The sequence below is a fragment of the Schistocerca cancellata genome, chromosome 4 (genome assembly GCF_023864275.1).
Source record: "Schistocerca cancellata isolate TAMUIC-IGC-003103 chromosome 4, iqSchCanc2.1, whole genome shotgun sequence".
Classification (NCBI taxonomy): domain Eukaryota; kingdom Metazoa; phylum Arthropoda; class Insecta; order Orthoptera; family Acrididae; genus Schistocerca; species Schistocerca cancellata.
Window position 1 is genome coordinate 19,902,249 of NC_064629.1, and position 7,785 is coordinate 19,910,033.

A 7,785-nucleotide genomic window follows, 5' to 3' on the forward strand; every position below is an offset into this window, starting at 1 on the left:
CACAGAGGCTTCCGATTTTGCTCATCTCTCGCACGATATTAGTACATATTTAGATCTAACGATAGCTGTTCTAATACGATGCGCGTTCGAAACCTTTTCGAGAAATCAAAGTTCAAAGTTTTATGCGCGACATGAATAACATTCGAGAGCTCCATCCATCGAGCGACGGTATCTACGCAACCGCTAAGGGGACGGACTAGAAGTCTGCGCTTGCTGCATTCCAATCGACGCATTTGTTTCCTAATATTCCTAAGTTTCAACATTTGTACCACCACCACGAATAATATTTCTTTGGAAAGGAACAGTAATGATAGTAACTGTAATAATTGTGGTACATTCATTGTGAGGTATAATCGAGGTACGCAAGGAATACCTATGAAATAAACATTTACTTGTCAATATATTCGTGCGCATGTTACAAGTACACTGTGCGTAATTCCATGCAGGTACGACCCTGCGTGACTTCACTGGAATACGCGCACGAATGTATCGATAAATAAATATTAATTTCATCGCGATTCCTTAATACTATGAGGTGACAAAAGTCATAGGACACCCCCTAATATCGTGTCGGACGTCGTTCTTCCCTGCTCACTGCAGCAACGCGACGTGTCATGGACTCAGCGAGTCGTTCGTAGTACCCTGCAGAATTAATGAGTCGTACTGCGTATATAACAGCCCATAATTGCGAAAGTGTTGCCGGTGCAGGATGTTGTCCACGAACTGAAATCTCGATGATGTCCCATTAATGTTCGATGGGATTCATGTCAGGCGAATTCTCCAGAGTGTGCTTCAAACTGATCGCAGACAACTGTGGCCTGGTGACGTGACAGCGTTGTTTGGGAACATGAAGTCCACGAATGGCTGCAAATGGTCTCCTAGAAGGAAACACAACCATTACCAGTCATTGATCGGTTCAGTTGAGGTAGAGGAGCCAGTCCATTCCATGTAAACACAGCCCACACCATTATGGAGCCGCCACCAGCTTGCCCAGGGTCTTGTTGACATCTTGGGTCCACGGTTTCACGGGGTCTGCGCCACACTCGAACCCTGCCTTCGGCTCTTACCAGCTGAAGTCGCGCCTCATCTGCCCAGGCCCGGTTATCCAGTCGTGTAGGGTCCAAGCGATGTGGTCACGAGCCCAGGAGAGGCGCTGCAGGCGATGTCTTGTTAGCAAAGGCACTCGCGTCGGTCGTCTGCTGCCGTAGACAATTAACCTCAAATTTCGTCGCCGCACTATCCTAACGGATACGTTCGTCGTACGCCCCACATGGATTTCTGCGGTTATTTCACGCAGTGTTGCTTGTCTGTTAGCACTGACAACTCTACGCAAACGCCGCTGCCGTCGGTCATTAAGTGAAGACTGTCAGCCACTACGTTATCGGTGATGAGAGGAAATGCCTGAAATTTGGTACGCTCGGGACAACCTTGCCACAGTGGATCTCTGAATATTGAATTCTCTAACGATTTCCGAAATGGAGTTCCCCGTGCATCTAGCTCGAACTACCACTCCGCGTTCAAAGTCTGTTAATTCCTGTCGTGCGGCCACAATCACGTCAGAAACCCTTTCACATGAATCAACTGACTTCCGATGACAGTTCCACCAATGCCCTGCCTTCTTATATGTTGTACACGCGATACACCGCCGTCTGTATACAGGCACGTCGCTGTCCGATGACTCTTCTCACCTCAGTGTGTATCTGGATTATACATCGCCACGAATACACCACACTGATTCTCGTTATTAGTATCGTTCCTTTCCGAAGGAACATGATTTGTTGTGGCGATACAAGTGTTGGGTAGAAACTAGAAGAAAAAACTGACACGAACACAGCATGGGCGGACTTCCTAGTCTGTGACCTTAGCCAGCTGCGTTAACGCCGCTGCTAGACCGCTGTCGCTCTTGCTTGGCCTTCAACTGGAAAACGCTTAGAAATTCATCGTACTAGAGTAGCATTTGTTACATTTATATATGTACTATAACTGTACCAAAGAGGTTTCAAAGTGAGAAGCGTAACGAATGGTGGGGCTGTTTAAACGTGCATACTATTTATTCGGCAAAACAGTGTACATCGAGCTGTTGTTGGACACAACCTTGTAGCAATGTCTGCTTTCCGGATACAGCTGGATTCCGGGATTTATCGAGTCAAAAGTCATCATCATGATAATTTAAACATTCATTATTGGTGTTTCTACAGCTTCATTGACAACTTCTTTCTTGAAAGATTAAGTGAAACTGAAGATTTGAACGCTGACATATTCGTGGGATGACAGGCGACGTTGCAATATTGAGCCGCAGTACATATACTCGGATGGAAAATGTGGATGCATCCTTGATGTTGCACGTATCGTTCACTTGTGGATTTTGTTCCCACGATGTAGTTTCTAAACTTCCGCCTAACGTAATAGCACACCTCTTAGGGAAACAAGCACAGTTGATATCTTGGTCGGACGTTGGAAGACAATTTTCATATGGTGTCTTTTGAGGTTCCGACCTGATTTTTAAGAGATAATTTCAGAACACAGAAAAAAGCTATTGGTTTAAACACATCTGTATTTACTCGTATTTGTGCAACATTATGATAATCTCAACCTCACTCAGAAGTAGACTGTAATTTCGGCAGCCAAAAGAGTATGGCAAGAATTGGTCTGGATGCATCCAACTGCGTACCCGAGACCAAATTGATCACATTATAGGCCGTGAATTTCAGTGACGTATCACGTCGAAAACGGTTGTCTGTTATAGTTCTGTAACTTGTTGCTTCGAAGAGATGTTACTGTACCGTTCTTGAATGACTAGAATCACAAGTTTCTCTATTTTGACGTGACTTGTAAAATAGACATACAATACTCTTGTGTCAGATGGGAATGTTAAGATCGGCTGCCCACTTCCTCCCCCTTTGCTGCTATTCAAGTCAAGTATGATCAGTTTCGTCACGTGTTATACAATAGCACAACACTACTCTGCACTCGCATTAATGGCATTTCTCTGCATTAAGCCGTTGCATTTGAATTACAAAATTCACTCACCTCAAAGGAAATATGACAATGTGCACGAAGAAAAAAATGGTTCAAATGGCTCTAGGTGCTATGGGACTTAACATCTGAGGTTATCAGTCCCCTAAACTTAGAACTACTTAAACCTAACTAACCTAAGGACATCACACACATCCAAGCCCGAGGCAGGATTCGAACCTGCGACTGTAGCAGCAGCGGGGTTCCGGACTGAAGCGCCTAGAACCGCTCGGTCACAGCTGGCCGGCTGCGCGAAGAAAGAAATGTTTCTAATTAAGCTATTGAACAACTCGTGTAGATTACAGTGCTATGAAACTATTTTACTCAACCACTAAAGTTGTACAAAACGCATGTTTGATCATCAGCTCTCTTTGTTTTAAACCCAAATATCGACTGGTTTCCGTCACAGACCATCTTCACGGGTTAGGGTTAAAACAGTTTAAGCCACAACATCACATCTGTCATTTCTTAAGCAATGGCCACGTCTCATGTGTAGAGCGTGTCACGAATTCCAGTATACCACACACGACTTTTAGAAGCAACAGAGCAGTACTGAAGGAAGATCAGAATAACATTCAACTTTACTTGACGTTGCTTATTCTAATGTGAGTGGAATAATTTTGGATACTAACGTTACATACGCTGACTGTGTTTATTTAAAAGCACAAAAAGATATGGTTCAAATGGCTCTGAGCACTATGGGACTTAACTTCTAAGGTCATCAGTCCCCTAGAACTTAGAACTACTTAAACCTAACTAACCTAAGGACATCACACACATCCATGCCCGAGGCAGGATTCGAACCTGCGACCGTAGCAGTCGCGCGGTTCCAGACTGTAGCGCCTTTAACCGCTTGGCCACTCCGGCCGGCACAAAAAGATAATCTCGCTCAGCTACTGCATTGCGATGAGCAAGACAAACGCCCCCAAATCCTGTAATTGAAACTGTGCGTTGTTTCGGAAACTCTTGTAGGCCGTGAGCCACTGTTTGCGATTTTTTGCAAGTTTTGTTTATCTGTTGGTGACACGGGGGACAGCCGGGAGCGACATGGCTGGCAAGGCGAGCTTATCGCTGATAACGGCCGGGGGCCCGCCGCGGGTAGCCGCTAGCCCGCTCCCAGGATTAACTCGAGCCTCCAGTCCATCCTCACGGCTCCGTGCGAAAAGCGCTTTCTTCCGTAGTATTACCACACTTACAAATTAAGGCCGCGGTTGTTTTCTATCTTTTTATTTATTTATTAAATCCCTTCGAAGCCAGGATATCTGAATCCACTTGCAGTATTCCAGTTCAGATCCGCACCTCCAGTAGATGACATTACTGGTGAATCCTCTGAGCGATGCCACTCCTACAAGTGCTGTTGGAGCACCGTTGCGTTGTCTCGAGGTACAGATATCAAACAAGGAACTGAGATCGAGCGACAGCAACGACCCAGCGTTCGGGAGTAGATCCATTTCATTCCGAGACTGGTACTGACCGAAGTGGTACGGTGTAGAGACGTTGACCTGGTATTCTGACGATCTGGATCCAAGTCCATGTCCGGCCACCTAACTGTTTTCCGTCGTTTCCAAAAATCACTTTATGACAATAACAGCCAATGTCCTGACACTTAACTCTCGAAATCTGGCCTGTGTTTGGTTTCTACGACATCGTGGTCGTTAAGACGTTAAATCTTAATCGTCCTTCATTTGCTGATAACAGGGCTTTAATCTACTTTCGATCACGCTAAGAAGCTTCATTGTCACGGCTCGTCCAAATTTTTGTAGATTTATAGCTGATTAGTTTCTCGGATACTAGTTTCTTGGATACTCTCGCACGCAATTTTTTCCTCATGCTGAAAGCACTTCTACGAGCACTAGCCATCCAGAGGCCATCGAAGACTAGATGATTGTAAATGGAGCAAATGAACGGGGAAGTGTGGAGTAGCAATTGTATAATGGCATTACAGGAGGCAAAATCCGGGCATTAATGTTCAGTGGTTCAAGAAATCAGCGGAAACGCCTAAATCAGAATTATCGAACGGAGGTTTGAGTTCCGCTACTCGCGAAGACGAATCCAGTGCCACAATTTCTGACGGTTCACGTTTTGTAATCAAAAACAATAAAATGCATTATCTAGCGTTCAGTCACATTTAATAACGTATCGTTTGCTTGTAATCTGGACGGGACGACGAGAGTCTACAAAAGTTCGTAACACACATTGTATGTTTTTGCTGCATTGAGTTTTGTGTTGAAGATATGAAAATGCTGAAAGACTGTAAATAGAAATGCTGCAGGTGTGGTGCCCTACACCGCGCTAATATCGGCCGCTGTAGCTTGAAGAGTCATCTTACGGCCTGTTTAGTAAGACTTCGTAGATCTTCAGCTGCACTCGTAGATATATCTTACAAAAATGCACAGTATTGAAGCACGTGATCCCTCTCGCCCCCATTTTCTCTCTCGTCTTCTTTAATTCTTTTTTTTTTTTTATTGAAGATGAAATTCTTATCTATATATTGAGTCTTCCCTTACGAGTCGATAAAATAGCTTAATATTTAAAACGGTTACGGTACGCAAAATCCATCATCAGCCAACAATTTACTATCGTTATGAAAGATAATAGCATGTTTCTTTTTTGACGATTACACTTCTAATCAACAATGTGCGCTTCCCATTTTGTCTCTTCCATCTCATTATATCTCATGATGCTGTTTCGCGAGTGTATACTTTGTATTGGTCACCTAGTATCACAGTCAGTAAATGGGATTTGTGTCGTATTTCCTTCCGAAGAACGTCGACCCACACAGTTACTCAATTTCCTTTGCAGTTTTGTCTTATTCTCCATACACAGCCCAATCAAAGTATCTGTAACATGCAACTTTACGTAATACCTTTAATACGTATACATTCGAACGTTAGTTCTAGAAAGGCCTTTTGTTAGGGTTATGACTCTGTCTTAAAAATCAATGTACAGTGCTGTTGGGTGTGATGAGCATCGTAGAAATGAATCTCTATCTCTCGACGGACAAGGGTAGTGTTGTCAGCAGTACAGTAACACATAGGAAAGGTACTCACATTAATGTAAGGCGTGCAAGAAGCGAATCTGTGAGGCTCTGGAGGATGTGGAGCCATGCCGACTCCGGTGCCCACGGCCAGCTGATTTCTCTGCTGAGGATCCACGATGCGAGCAACCCGATCCAGGTGGTCCCACAAATTATCGACTGGGTTTAAATACGAGGAGTTTCGAACCACGCACGTACACTGCGAGCTGTGTGATACGTTGCATTGACGTGCTGGTGGTTACCATCTTGTTGAGGGAGAAACAAATTACGTGCACTCCAAGCGTGGATGCATACTTGTGTTGATCCAGCCGCCGGAATGACCGAGCGGTTCTAGGCGCTACAGTCAGGAACCGCGCGACCGCTACGGTCGCAGGTTCGAATCCTGCCTTCGGCATGGATGTGTGTGATGTCCTTAGGTTAGTTAGGTTTAATTAGTTCTAAGTTCTAGGGGACTGATGACGTCAGATGTTAAGTCCCATAGTGCTCAGAGCCATTTGAACCATTTTATGTTGATCCGTTGTGCCTTCCAGAATGACGAGATCACTCAGGGAATGCCACGAAAACATTCTCCAGACCATAACGCTCCCTGCTCCGGCCTGGCTCCTTACAACAATTGTTGCAGGGCCGTACACGCCAACGGCCATCTGTCCAATGGAGCATAAAACGTGATTTACCTGAACAGCCCCCCTGTGAACGTCCAGCCTTCGTCGCCGATGAACAGCAGTCAGCATGGGTGGATGAACGTGGCGCCTGCTGCGGAGGCCATACGCACCAGTGTTCGCTCAAAATTCGTTGAGGTGAGACTGGCGGTAGCCCCTCGGTTCCTGTGGGCGGTCAGTTGCTCGACAGTTGCACGTGTATTCGCCCGTCCACCTTTGCCATTTACGGCCCGTGGTGTACCACAGTTACCTCGGCATCGGTCTTGGATAGCGCCATTTTGACATACGCGGTATACTTCAACCACGGCGGCTCGCGGACAGTGTACAAACGTAGCCGTTTCTGAAATGACTCTACCCTTTTCCCGAAATCCAATGATTACGCTCTTTTGGGCATCAGATAAATCACTCCGCATTACGGTAACGACTGCACTGTTTTGCGCGTCCCGCTGACACGCTTTATATACCCTCCACTTCTAGTGTTGTCGCCTACTGTGTGTGTGGTTGTTGCACGGTGACGTCGGACGTAGGCGGTGGTCACATTATTGTGACTGGGCTATGTAGTAAGTACTGCAGAGAATGATATGTCTGCTAATAAACTTTATCCACGAGAGCTTCGTTACTTCACTTTCAGAGGCAACAGCGAGCGAAGCGGCTCAGCGATAAGACAATGGACGGCAGCGGTTCAGATCACCATTCGGCCATCCAGATTTAGCGTTCCCTCAATCGCTTGAGACAAATAACTAGACATTTAATTTTAAAAGTTCACGGTCGATTTCCTATGCTATCTACTCCTACTTCGAGCTCGTGTTCCATCTTTAACGACCTCTTCGTCAACGGAACCCTAAAACCTAATGTTCCTGTTTTGTAAGTCAGCTTCGTGCATGTGCAATATATTCGGCAAAAGCAAGCTTCAAATGCCCGTCCGAGTCCCTAGACGTAATTTGTGTAGTTTCATTACGTCTCTATAGACGAATACACGACGATTCCTTAGGATAGGTCACTGTCTTCATCAAACCAAGTTTATGTGCAACTAGGCTGGAGCTCTACCTCCTGATGAAAGTTCCGCCGATGGGA